The sequence below is a fragment of the Dermacentor andersoni genome, chromosome 9, assembly GCF_023375885.2.
Source record: "Dermacentor andersoni chromosome 9, qqDerAnde1_hic_scaffold, whole genome shotgun sequence".
NCBI lineage: Eukaryota > Metazoa > Arthropoda > Arachnida > Ixodida > Ixodidae > Dermacentor > Dermacentor andersoni.
This window is the reverse complement of record NC_092822.1, coordinates 44,538,852-44,552,986: the sequence shown is the minus strand read 5'-3', so window position 1 is coordinate 44,552,986 and position 14,135 is coordinate 44,538,852. Positions and strand designations below refer to the sequence as shown.

General features: G+C 46.6%; 1 protein-coding gene and 1 long non-coding RNA gene across 2 annotated transcripts in view; one reads left to right on the top strand and one right to left on the bottom strand.

The window, feature by feature from the left end:
- LOC126527771 (uncharacterized) overlaps nucleotides 1-14,135 on the top strand; it is a 76,746-nt gene that overhangs the window by 38,554 nt on the left and 24,057 nt on the right. The window lies entirely within an intron of this gene.
- Nucleotides 4,077-13,614, bottom strand: LOC140213369 (uncharacterized). The gene is made up of 3 exons (XR_011890309.1): nucleotides 8,780-13,614; nucleotides 4,490-8,696; nucleotides 4,077-4,282 (listed from the first exon to the last, which is right to left on the bottom strand). It is a non-coding gene; the product is annotated as an uncharacterized lncRNA (long non-coding RNA).

The window sequence follows — 14,135 nt, the reverse complement described above, 5'->3', positions numbered from 1 at the left end:
AATGGTGATCCTGAACTCTTGTTCCCTTGCCCGGTTATTCAGCATTATCTTTGTCTTCTGCACATTAATTTTTAGCCCCACTCTTACACTCTCTGTTAAGGTACTCAATTATTTGTCGTAACTCGTCTGCAGTGTTGCAGAACAGAACAATGTCACCGGCAAACCGAAGGTTGCTGAGGTATTCGCCGTGAATCCTTACTCGTAAACCTTCCTAGTTTAATAGCTTGAATATTTCTTCCAAGCATGCAGTGAATAGCATTGGAGAGACTGTGTCTCCTTGTCTGGCTCCTTTCTTTATAGGTATTTTCCTAGTTTCCTTGTGTAGAATGAAGGTGGCTGTGGAATCTCTGTAGATATTTTCCAAGGTATATATGTAAGCGGCCTGTATTCCTTGATTATGCAATGCCTCTATGACTGCTGGTATGTCTACGGAATCAAATGCTTTTTCGTAATCTATGAAACCCATATAGAGAGGCTTATTGTATTCTGTGGATTTCTCGATAACCTGATTAATGACATGGATGTGATCCATTGTAGAGAATCCCTTCCTGAAGCCCACCAGTTCTCTTGGCTGACTACAGTCCAGTGTTGCCCTTATTCTATTGGAGATTATTTCGGTAAATATTTCGTGTAATATTGCAAGTAAGCTAACAGGCCTCAAATTTTTCAGTCCTTTAATGTCTCCCTTTTTGTGGATTAGTATAATGTTTGCATTCTTCAAGTTTTCTGGGACCCTTGCAGTCGACAGACACTTCGTATATAGAGTCACCAGTTTTCCAAGCATTATGTCTCCTCCATTTTTGACTAAATCGACTGTTATTCCATTTTCTCCTGCCGCTCTTCCTTGTTTCATGAATTGCAAGGCCCTTCTGACCTCGTCGCTAGTTATAGGAGGAGTTTCTATATCCTGTTCATTACTGTTTCGAGTGGAGTTTCACCAAGTCCTCTGGGTACTGTACAGGTCAGCATAGAATTCTTCCACTGCTTTTACGATACCTTCAAGATTGCTGATAATATTACCCTGCTTACCTTTCAGTGCATACATCTTGGTTTGGCCTAGGCCAAGTTTACATCTCACTGATTTCAGGCTGTATCCATTTTTTATGGCCTCTTCGGTCTTCCTCACGTCATAATTTCGAATATCATTTATGTTCGCCTTGTTGACCAGTTGCGACAGTTCCACAATTTCTATCTTATCTCTTGAGTTGGACACCTCCATTATTTGTCGTTTCTTTCTTAGGTGCTTTGTTACTTGGGAGAGCTTGCCTACTGGTTGCCTTGGTGCCCTGCCTCCCACTTCAATTGCTGCCTCTGAAGCAAGTCTTTTTACTGTTTCATTCATTACCTCTATGTCGCCATCATCATCTCTCTGTTCAAAGGCTGCATGTTTGTTTGCAAGTACCAGCCTACCTTTTACCCTTATTACCTCTAAGTTGACCTGTTTCTTCTTGACCAATTTTGCTCTTTCTCTCTTCAAACTGAGGTGATTCCCAGCCCTCACTAACCTATGATCACTGCACTTTACCCTACTTATCACTTTGACATCCTGCACTATGCTGGGATCAGCAGAAAGTATGAAGTCCATTTCATTTCTTGTTTCACCATTACGGCTTTTCCAGGTCCACTTTCTCATACTACTGTAGCGTAGAAAATTGTCCGCTACTTGTTCCGCGCCGCAGAGATTAAGCGAGCACACTGGAGATCCGTAGACATTTCCTGATTTGATTTATTTGAACTTTGGTTAACCGAATATAAGCATGTACGTACTTGTACAATTCATAACTGCGACATCTCAGCAGCACTCGCTGCGACCTCGTCCCTCGGTGTCTCCGGCGCGAACTGCCCTGGGACCCTCGGGAAACGTCACCACATCCCGCCCGAGAGCAAACAGATCACCAATACCAACTCTTCGGTGACCAGGGCCAATCAGGCCGCACAGATTCAAATACTCACCGCCAATCGTTGGCGGACTTCGCCGAGTTTGAACTTGATGACGGCCGCTTGCCTGAAGAATTATGACCCAAATAAAAGTAAAGATGCACAGAAAACTACAGAGACATCCGTTGGGCTTTAGACGAACTAGCGGCGTCTACAAAAAGAAAACACACAAAAGAGTCGAGAAGCATCCCCAAACAGTTTGAGCAATTAGGAGGCGCTGCTTCCGTCGCCAGTACAAAGGAGGGGGGGAGGGGGTGACAGCGCAGTCGGCCGGCGGACCCTCAGGCGGAACGGGGGGTGCCGCGCGTGAGATTCCCTCCCCCCCCCCCCAGCCGCCCTCCCGACTCGTGGGCGAAAAGACATTTTGAGAGAAAAGCGGTAAGAAAGAAAGGAACACTGCCACACAGCACAGGCAACGAAAAAAACGTAAAGACAGCTACGCGACACTACGCTTTCTGAAAAAAGTGTTCATTATTTGAAGCTTATTCCTTTCTGAAAATTCTACCAACATCTCCCCTCTAGCATTGCTAAAATCGACTCTGTTGTTGCCAACTGCTTGTTCACCAGCCTGCTTTTTCCCCACTCTTGCATTGAAGTCACTCATTACTACTGTATACCGAGATTGCACTTTTCTCATCGCTAATTCAACATCTTCATCAAACTAATCTGCTTCCTCATCATCGTGACTGGACCTTGGAGCGTAGGCTTGTACTGCCTTTAATCTATACCTATTATTAAGTTTGATTACGACTACTGCTACGCTTTCATTAATGTTGTAGAATTAGTCAATGTTGCCCGCTATGTCCTTATCGATTAGGAATACTACTCCGTATTGCTTCTTATCAGGGAGACCTCTATAGCAGAGGACACGGCCGTTATTTAGCAATGTATAAGGCTCACCAGTTCTAATCTCACTAAGGCCGATAATATCCCAAACGTCTGATAGTTCCTCAAAGAGCCCTACTAAGCTAGCCTCACTCGACAGATTTCGGCAATTAAAGGTTGACACGGCCAGTTTCCACTGGAGCCCTGTAGCAGCCTGTAGCAGGCCCTGATATCAAAGTACCACTGCATCCTAATTTCTTGCTGTATAAGCATACAATAGTGTATAATAATATTTATTATCATATTGTGATGAAGCAGTAATAATCTACCAATCTGAAAAATCTACAACTTTTTCAGACACATAGTAATATCAAATACTTCCACTTGTCATCTCCTCCTGCTGAAATTGTAGATGGCTCTTTTTCACAAGTACTTTCAATGTAATTTGGGGGCCTTTCGTAAACAATGAATAGATTCTCTTTGCTGCAGCTTCAATGGTACTGGTATAATACTTCATGATGCCATTCAAAGTTTAAAACAAAAAGAATGTGCAGAAAGTTTAACAGTTATTGGTTAATTGTAATAAACACAGGAGGAGATGTTTATGCTGGCAGTGTATATTGACAGTCAGTCATAACAAAACAGCACAATACCTTGAATACCCTATGATATTCTGCTGTTTAATGGTGAATCATTAACCTACTTTCCACAGGCCTGTTGCTGTTGGCCAATAACACTACAAGCAAGTGTATGAACATAGGACATGTGGCTTGTTATACTGCTGTTATTGCATTACAAATATATATGCATATTGTGCTGCATTTTAGTGCAGCCACTCTTCGTGAATGCTTTCTCTTCTAGATGTGAGCTATGTAACCGTGCACAATATTAACAAGCAGAAACACAGTTTTCAAGGACCCATTCTATTAGTGTGGTTCTCTCTTAAATACAAACTGCAATTAAACTCCACTTTCCTCGTATTCACATAATGTTTAAGTCACCAACGCCTAATTAGCACCTGTTCTGACGACGCACACGCCTAGTGAGCAACAGATTTGACACAGATCTCATAACCACGTAGCTGTCCCATCTCAGTACCTAGGCGCAGAGTCTCGCTTTGAAATTTTTAGGGCAATGGTGAATTTCGCCACGATATCGCCATATGTCGTGCCCATTCTAGACTAATTTTTCAAGTGAATTTCTTGGCAGACATCCCAGTCATTCCCATCTCCTACTCAAGTTCCAAGATGAAGTGTTCAAAGCTGATGTAAATCATTAAACTGCATGATTTCGTCGCGCGATAACAATCGAGTGCATTAGAATCACAAAAGGATGAGCTGGGTGGAGATTGCTTCTAGAATAACTGCTCTCAGACTTTGCATTTCAAATTCTAACGGACACTAGCTAGTGGCACAGACAGCACTGCATATTATTTAAAAGAACAAAGAAGCTTACCGGACTTTTTCAGCATGTCTGCTACTTTGGCGAGGAACTTGCCTGAATCAACTTTAACTTTCGCCTGCAAGGAGCACAAGCATTTTTAGTAACCCGGTATTTTTTTTTTTTTCACAAGGAACATGTAGTGTCTATAGCAAAGATCCAGACAACACGAAATACCATGTCCAAACAAATTACGAATCACAATTCACTACTAGTAATTGTGAACCCCAGAAAGACAGGAGGCCTTTGTCACAGCATTTCCAAAAGTGCTATGAGGTTAACTTACCTTTAGAAATAGCAGAGTAATGTCCAGGTCTGCATTCTTGTCGCCAAAGCCATTTACAGTGCTGCCATAAGGCGTTGGCACGATGTCTGCAAATTTGAAAAGCTCCTCGTTAGGAATTAAGAAAAAAAACACTGAAACAGCACTTCCCTTGTCATCAAATCATTAACTGGCAGACCAGTACATAATGCGCCAGTTTTCCACGCGTCACACCATCCAGCAGATGTTGAGATGGTTATAATGCTGTCAAATATTTTGAGACACCTCGGAATATCTGCATTTATACAAAGTCTAATTGTGCTGCAGAATGGCAGAGTAACATGAGAGGCGATTTGACATAAAGGTATTACAATCTGCTTCTTGGCCATTTCTGCCTTAAGCCATGCGCGACTGTTGTCCTCCCACGTTGCCTGTCTGCCACATGACGTCATGATCTCGTATGACGTGTGCACGCTGATTATGCGGTATTGGGCCGAACGAAAGCATTTTACAGATCTTCCACTGTTTTGCCTAGCCCTTTGCTTTTCGTTAAAAAATTTCGGGCTGCAGCCACTTCATCATGATCATACGACGTCAAAAAACCATGAAAACTCACCTCGTCAAAGTGACGCGTACACACTAAATATGCATTAATGAGCCCAGCAAAAAAAAAGATCTTCCTTAACAGCCACAGGCTACCCCATTCCAAAAGGAATCGAAAATGTTTGCCTGCCGATCGATCTGGCACTGTCTATTCAGAACAGCTCGTGAGGATGGAATTCTTTGCATATAATAAAAAAATTGTGTGACACTATCGTTGTCAAGCCCTTTTGACACGTATATGAAATCACTCTCCCAACTCTACTTTACTGAGGATACATTTTCGTGGCATTTATACTTCCCCATTTCACGCCACTGCAATTTTCTACCACCACAGGAATCTAGCAAAAGAAGCGGACCTGTGTGAGATGCCGGTACCACTCTCCTCTCCTGGTTATTTATTTTCACTATGATATCACGGTCTCACCAAAATCCTCTCCACTTTTCCATGTTTCTCGTCTTTTGTGAGCAGATTAGAATGAAAAATTCAGTGCCATTCCTCTCTGTGCAGAAGGATGACCAGCAAAGCCATGTATATATGGGCCCCTTAATGGCTAACTGCCCATTGCCCTGCGTGAGACTCCGTATTCACAAAAGTGGAAGGTGAGGCGCAAGTAGTCGTTCCTCGATGACGATTTGCAGATATTGCAGGTGGTGCAAAGCCAGAAAATGTGGCTTGATTGAAAGGCTGATAGAAGAAGGCAAGCAGACCGGTGGAGAACCGGATCACGCCGTACGTGTGTCTCAAAGAAAGTGATGAAAGGCTCATTTTTTACATTTCTGGCTATGTCACGAGGAAGTTTGTTCTGAAAATAAAGTGTGAACACTGGCGTAGCGCCTACTCTCAAGTTTTCAATCGGCGCCTCTGTGTTGCGTCGATGCTGGATTTCAACCGTGAGAGCCTGCCACAGGAGTTGCATGCTTTCGCTGTCCTTGCCTCTTAGGTGGGAGCTGATAATATTGTGCCTCGTCACGGTTCTGATTCTTCGTTGAAAAGTCTGTCTTTTTCACACTGGTGTCACTTCTCTCGTCTACTATGGCAGAGCTCGATGTGCGATTGCCAGAGCTGGGTAACCACACCACCTGTGCAGCGACAGCCTCAGCGTGTCGACGATCATGTCCCCCCAAAGGGGTTTCGGGCGTTTGTAGGCATTCGGTATGGCTTCGCTGCTTTGAACACACCCCCTCCAACTGCAGATCTTTTCTCAGTCTTCGCTCCCTCTGAAGCTCAGTCTCTATTTTCCGGTATTCATCTCTGAGGGTCTCTATTTCTGCCCCGTGGCGGGCTACCCAGTTGTCCATTGTCGGACACCAGCGCTCGGCCTCCTGCTTAACTTGTGAGGCCATCTTAGTGCGAAGTAGGCATATTTTCTTTAACTTACGGCAGTGGCATAGGCGGAAAGCTTTACTTTTTCCGAGGAGGCGGGGGGAGTGAAACCCATGTATATATATGACCTTTAATGTTGCAGTTAAAACAAACTTCGTGTGACCTCGAAGGATTGTTCACTGAAGTGACAGCATTATATGAGCATATACAAGCCCTCAAAGCAGGGGACAGTTCAGTTTCAAAGCCCAAGTCCCCTCGCACCACCAACAATCTGACGTCTCTCGGTAGTGTAATCTTCCTCCGTAAAATTGTTGTAATTATCAAAGTGTCAATGGGGCATTTGTAGGCACCCCCAAATGACATCTAACTGTGGTGTTTTCAGCGACATACTAATTGCGTACAAATTTTTCTGACTGGTACAGGAACCCCACGAAAAATAAAAAATACCACGTGACTGCGCTCCCACCCACATATGCGCATAAAGCAGTGCCCTCAAATAAGCTGATTGAAAGCAACTGCTGTGACTTTGGCAAACCCAAAGAGACAACGCATCACCTTGATAATGTACTGAAGGAGCACCAAAAGCAGGTTTCACTGCTTCGCAGCTATTCCTTCCTCCCATTTCTACGTCACACTTACTGTCTGCCTCTCAAGACCAACTGACCACATTGATAACAAAAGCCCCTCGATAACGCAGCTGAAGCACCGCTCCGACGACGCACGAAACGCGGAAAGCAATGGAATAAGCATAGAATGTTTCAAAATCCTGGCTCTACTCGCATAGCATAGAAAGAGTGCGAGCGCAGCTATGTTTTGCGCCAAAAACATGCTTCAGACAAAAGCCAGTGTACGTGCTGCAAAAACAGATTCTTGGCAAGAAATGAAAGCGAAATACGCAGACCAAGAAGCGACTCATGGTGTAGACAAAAGCAAAACCGATGCGTTCAAGTAACTGTACCACTATTAAATAAGCCGAATAGGCAATCGGGACGTCTGCACAAAAAAACAAAAAAACACGCAGTATCTTTTCTGGATTGATCTGAGTGATGCGTATGCATTCCATAGTACTGACGTTGCTTTTCGTGGTAGTATGCTGGTGTGTTTCGTATAATTGCGAAATCCGCGAAATAACTGTGAAACGGAGAAGCGCGGTTTCAACACCGAACTGTTGAAGTGAGACCTGCACAAGATGACGTAGAAGAGGCAAGTAGAAGCAATGTTCACTGGGGTTTATAGACAGCCCGCAGCGAACATGGACGTGGCATGAAATTACCAGGGAGATGTAGCAAATGATGGAAATATATGCAACATTTCTTAGGTACAGTGAACCATTATGAACCGTGATCAACCATGATCCGTAGGCAGCTAAGGGTGACACGACCCGTATCTTGGAAGCGATCTGCAAAATCGTCTTGAGTGCGGCATGTGCTGAGAGCTCCCTGAGCGATGTATTTTCGACACTTCGTCGGCGTTGAAGCGAGAGGCAGCACGCAGGTGGATTTGCTCGCTACTGCAGGCGCTATGCTGAAAGCGATTGTCTGGGATGGATGGAGGGTCGGTTTTTTAGTTTGATAAGGATAGAAATGCCTGCGCATTTAAAGCCATCAGATCTCAGTGTGGAGTTATCTATAAATTCTTAAGTGTTGTTGAACGCCAGCTGCTGCCTAGAGGACGTGTTGGAATAGGTCTCCTTCTGCAGCTACACAGTGCTAAGTGCGTTTGATCACATCTTCTGTGGCTTTCTTGATGACTGATGCTGGAATTCTACGGCAGACATCTGTTATCCCTTTCTTGAGCTCATCTGACGTCCGTCTCTATCACGTATCACCATCTTCCACATAACCACAAAGAACGAAATCGAGTAAAGAGAGGATAGCTAGGTGACCTAGCCGGCCAATTTACATGCCCGTGCCTTCCAACCTACTACACTGCTCCTTCGCATCCAGTGCAGAAAAGAGAAAACAAAAATCTCAGTGCCCTTTCACTCTGTGAAGAAGGATGACCAGCGAAGCTGTGTAGGTGGGCCCTTTAAAGGCGAACTGCACCTCCGCTGCGGATCGCCCTGGCATTGCACTATCTTCGGGATCGGCCCACGTATGAGGAGTGCTTAACACCTGCTTCACCTCCGCCGCGGGTCAGGCCGCTATTGCACTATCTTCGGGATCGGCCCACGTCGCCTGTTTCAGCTCCGCGCGGGTCGGCCCGGCATTTCACTATCTCCAGGATCGGCCCACGTATGGGCAGTTTTCTGCTGACAACGACACGAAAATTTCCTTGGATGGTTGATGTATATATACAGCTCCGCTGTAAAAAAAAAATTACGCGTTCAAGTGAGTACCCTTTTAGGCGTACAACAGTGGAATTTCCGTACGCAACGAGGCACTGACCTGTGGGGAGGTCGCATTGGCGACGGATGGCTTCCCAGGCATTTTGTTTCCTCTGGGCGTCTCGGTAGCCCATTCTCTTGTTGTCGTATACGCATGGATGGCTGTGATTCGAGCAGCGCTGCTCCACAACAGAGCTGGAGGCTTCAGTCGCGCACTGCGCATTTTGAACGAACTCTCTCGTAGCGCGGTCGCGTCCTACTACCCGCGCCGCGCGAGGAGTGCTGGGATACGTGGCCAGAGCGGCTCGGCGCGGAGGGCGAAAAACGCCCAGCAAAGCTGCAACGCGCCCGACGGCGTCAAGACACGCCGGTTGAGTCGTGTACAGACGCCGGTTAATCGCCACCGGTGCAACGACGCAACCGGTGGAAATGCTTCGTCTGCCGCTGCCGCTAAACGAGCTGCCCGAGGAGAGGCTCAGCGCCGCCGCATCATATCACGAATCCAAAACAGCTATAGTGCGCTCAAAATTCGCATTATGGAGTACCGTAGCTGAATAATTTTTTCCCGAGAAATTAAATTTGCGCAAGCTGTCTTGCGAAGCAGTGATCTGCCACAATGCTGAACAGAGAAATCCGAGATGACAGAGCGCAGTGGTCTGGGGTTTGGCGTGGATGAGCTAAAAGCATTTCTGCGTTTTACACATATCTGAAAAATCGAAATCGTAGCTAGTGCCGAGCTAAAGCTTCTGTTTACGACCGCGTTAACAAATCTACAATCTCTATCGGGACAAGCACATCGTAACAAAATCAAAATGCAACAGCTTTGTCAATTTTTTTCACTCATATATCAGAGCGCTGGGAAACAACCAGTCGAACCGCTCTCCACCTGGAAGTACCGCGTAGCGTCTGTGACATTAACCACTTAAAATACATGTTCCTTCGGACAAGCAGACGTCTTTATGAAATTCCAACGCACACCGCGGTATATCGTATCGCAATGCTCGCACGTAATATTTTCCCAGACGAGGCAATGAACAAATCTAAGCAAATATATACACCATATGATTATAACGCAAGGTGTCATTTGGAATTTCATAGCTCGAATATTAATGCGCATCGCCTTTAGATATCAGCAATAGACGGCATTCCATGTTGTCCACCGCGAACTGGCAAAAAAAAAAACAATGCGTAACAGCTATTCGCATAGCTGGTGCATGCTAACAAACGCGACCTTTAAAAAAAAAAAAGAAAAACATCATTCCCCACGCCGGAACTGTAAACTTTTTATCGCTTCCAGCCCATAATTTGAGCAAAGAAAGGTTCAGTCGCCGAATATGCACTGTATATGGGCTGTACGTCACTGTTTACACAAAACAGCAGGAGTTGGCGAAGTGGGGAGATCGATAAACATCGCCCAGGTCCTTCCCGACGTGTTCGAATATCTCCCGAGAACTATCGCTTCTGATATATATAGTTGGAAGCCTTGCGCCCGTCCTGCGTACGTATACCTTTCTTCGGCGGTATTATTTTTTATTTTTTTTGCGCTGCCCTGTTATGTGCTCTATAATGCACCAAATGGCCCAAACAAGAGCTCTACTAGAACCTTAACCTGGCGGCAAGTGCAGAGAAGCGCGCGCATGCGCATTGAGCGTGGTGTGCGCGGAATATTAGGAATCTAGCAGAATGCCACGACGCGGCCAATTAATCGAGAACTCTAAGCACAGAATATGGAAAATCTGTTCAACGGAAACCCGGAGGGTGAATAGAACCGATTTATAGTATTTGCCCTAAAAAAGCGTTGGTCACGATTTCGACCTCGGGAGGAGGACGAATTTTCCTTTGCCTATGAAGGCTTATTCTTTCTCGGCAACCACAATGGATTTCCTTTATAGCTTCCGTTAGGTGAGCGCCAACCTTTTCTTTCCTTTTTTGCTTCGTTCTTTTCTTTTTACATTTCTCCCCAATACGGGTTTCAGCAGAACAGATTTTCCATAACAAAGTGTGTCTCGATGTCACTGAAAAAAAAAAAAAACGGGCACTCACTTTTGTATTTCCTCCGGAGGATCTCTTTCAGTTCTTGTATTATTTCCATTCTCTTCTCTATATGGCGTCTTCTGAGACAATTTATTAGGTAGTACCTATTAATTTTTTTAGTCAGGTAAGATTCCTTCTCGGAATCTTGGGAGCTACCTTCATATGACAGCTTAGGCTCCGGCTTTCTGACTTTCTTGTGGCCTTCTTGGGCTTGCGGTTTGGTTTTGTCTTGGACCGTCTTGTGCGGCTTCTCTCAGAAGACTCAGTTCGAGGACTCTTGCGCGTATCTTTACGTTCAACTGCGGCCCTCTTGCGACTCGTCTCCTCAAAGCGGCGTCGTTTCAGCGACCTTGTCTGGACGCCCTTGCACGCGCCTTTTTCTCCAACTTCTTTCTTTGATGGTGTTCTCTTTCTTCTTTCTTCGTGTTCGACAGCTCTTGCTCCTCTCTTTCTCTTCGCTCCTGTTTCCCTTTTCTTCTCTTGCTCCTCTGTTTGATGGTCTTCTCTTTCTGCAGGTGGAAGACGTGGTGCTTGTTTCTGTACTACGTCGTCGGTGCAGCCTGTTTTTAGTCGAGTGTCCCATCTTCTCGCTTTCGTCTGCGGTTCCGACCGTGTAATTTCGTCTTCGGTCATGGGGCGCAGTGAGGGGGCGGCGATCGGTCGACCATTTTCCGCCTGGCTCACTTACTGAAAGGTCGCTCGTAGGGGTCGAGGTCGTGTCCTCTGGTTCGCTCTCACCTTTGCTTCTTCAGCAGGACCTGTAGCTGCGCGCTCTTTTTGTTCTTTTGCTTGCCATGGGTTTGCCTTTAAAGGTAGCACTGAAACTTCGTTGACCCCACAGACACACGAATCGTCTTGCGGCCTGTCCACACGACGCAGCTCGCGTCAGGCTTGATCGAACGTCATCGCCGGGTTGCAGCTGCACGAGCTTGCTGTCAGCGCTGCGCACGCCACGAGCTAGCTTGCTTACGTCACCGACTCACATGACGATGATGATAAATCCTTATTTAATGACACAAACACACTGTGGGGGCTAGACCACGAACGGGCTGGTAACATGATATAAATATACAAGGGCAAATTTAATAAATTTAATAAATTTGAATAATTGAATGTCAGAAAAAAAAACGATAATGAATGAAATAATAACGTAGTCGGCCTTGCAGAGACAGGAATAGCAACATGGACTAAATATTAAAAATACCTAAAGTAAAGGGCAGACGTAAAGAATTTGCGTTAATTTTTGCACAATAATATTAATGATTGTGATGAGAGGGGAAGAAAACGATGCCGACGGGTTCTTTCTCCATTGGACCACGCTTGTGAGTGGTCTCCTCAAATCAGCGATGGTCCTGCGTTATTCCGAAGATGCGTCCAAATACCTGACAAGGTGTGTGTTATATTGCATATGCTACATACTTATGAAGCAAAATTGCAGTGACTTCTTTTTTAAAGCGAGAAAAAAAATCGTCCAAGCTCCCCTGTGGGTTATAGAAGTATGCGTTGCCGGCAAGACGACGAAGTGGCGCGAGCACCGGAGGAGAATGAGAAGAGAACGAAGACAGATGAACGGCTTAATTGAGGCTCCATCATCATCATTTATCCGTCGAGTTCTTTACTTTGTGGCGCAGCTGCAGAGGTTTAAAACTAGACCGCGTTGAGAAGGCTTGCCCAACGGGAAGATGGGCACGCCAAGGAGCTACCGGTGCCCAAGTGCCACACACTATGCCACTTGCTCATCTCGACACAGCGCGTTGTCGTTAGCAATGTTACGATACATGATCCGATCAGTATATTAACTGCTACGGACGGTGGCCACGCGGATTCTATTTTGAAAGCGATCTGCGATGGGGACAGAGTCCGCAGAGCGCTGATACCTTCGTGTGCGCTGTGTTCTCGCGCTTAGTTGAAGCGAGGGGCAGCACGAAGGGGAATTCTCTCGCTGCTTCTTCCGCCGCGCTTTTCACCTTAGGTGACGGACGGACGGACGGACGGACGGACGGGCTTCCTCGTTGAGTAGGCATAGAAATGCTTACGCATGAGCGCCCCCGCGGAATCTGGATCGCCCTCTGGATCGGGAACGGCCTTGGGTGCCGGACGGGGTCGATGAATACGCCTCTAGAGAGCGTGGGTGCCTTTCACCGGAGATAGTTGGATGGTGCTGGTCATCCTTGAAGGGTGGTGATGGCTTGCTTGCTTCTTCCCGCTCGGCGTTGCGCGCGCGTTCTCTTCTGCGTCTGATAGCGTTCTCTTCTGCATCTGCAGACCACATACGGCGTCTGGAAGCATTCTTCACCGAACTATCTTCATTTCGTCCTTGGGTAGTGGTGACATATCTTGCTGCCCCGGAGAATCTTACTTTTAGCTTCGTTATATCTATTTCGGCCCCGCAGCGTATCTCGGCCGTCAGGGTGTGCCGCGGACGAGTTGGAGCCAAGACGGCCGGCAGCGTTCTCGTAAACGCGCCGTTTGGCGACCGTTATCCAGCCAGAATCTTTCCCAAAACCTTCGGGGGCTGAATCCTCCCCGTCGACTTGACGCTCCATCGCACAAAAGGCGGCGAACTTGCTCCTATATACAGGCTAACGCAGGCCAGCGGCACCGGCCGAGCGTCTCGCCGAGAATGGCGCCGTTACGATTGGCGTTAGGGTTAGCACTCGGTCCGGCGTGATCGGCACAAGATCGGCGATAAATTATCAGAAAGTCGACTCACCTCGCCAATAAAGGTGTCCACGTATTCGGCAGAACTTCACTGAAGCAATGCACTCAAAAGTTCACGAGAAACCACTTTATAAAGCTCCAACAGATCGAGAAAAAGCAGGAGCCGATCGGAGCACGCCCGGCCAACGTCCGACCTACTCGACGCCTCTATGTCCTCCTCGCCCGCCGCTCCGTACAGAGGGAAGACAACCGCGGCGTCTACTACGGCGTTGGCCACGCGAATCACGGACGCCGTAATAGACGCCTTTGGCGGACGCCGTAGGGACGCGTTGCCGGCGCTCGTGTGTCTTGAAAGCGGTCTGGGACGTGGCGAAAGAGCGCTCCCGCGCGTTCCTCATCTTGCAAGCGATCCGCGATGTTTACAGAGTGCGCGTAGTGCCGGTAACTTCGTATGCGCAGTACTTTCTACGATTTGTATACGCCTTGAAGAGACACGTGCATGGAGGTCAATTGGCTCGCGGCTGCTGCCACGATTCCTAACTCGAGCGTTTTCACAGACGGTTTCCGCTGTCATCTAGCGATCTGTGTCCATGTCTACCTGTGCACGCGTGACACCGTGCTGGTTAGTTTAGTTAAAATTTACACGTTGACGGGCTAGTTGGTTTGAATCCATGATAGAATGTGTAAACGCGACTGAACAAGGATGTAGAAAGAAACAGACA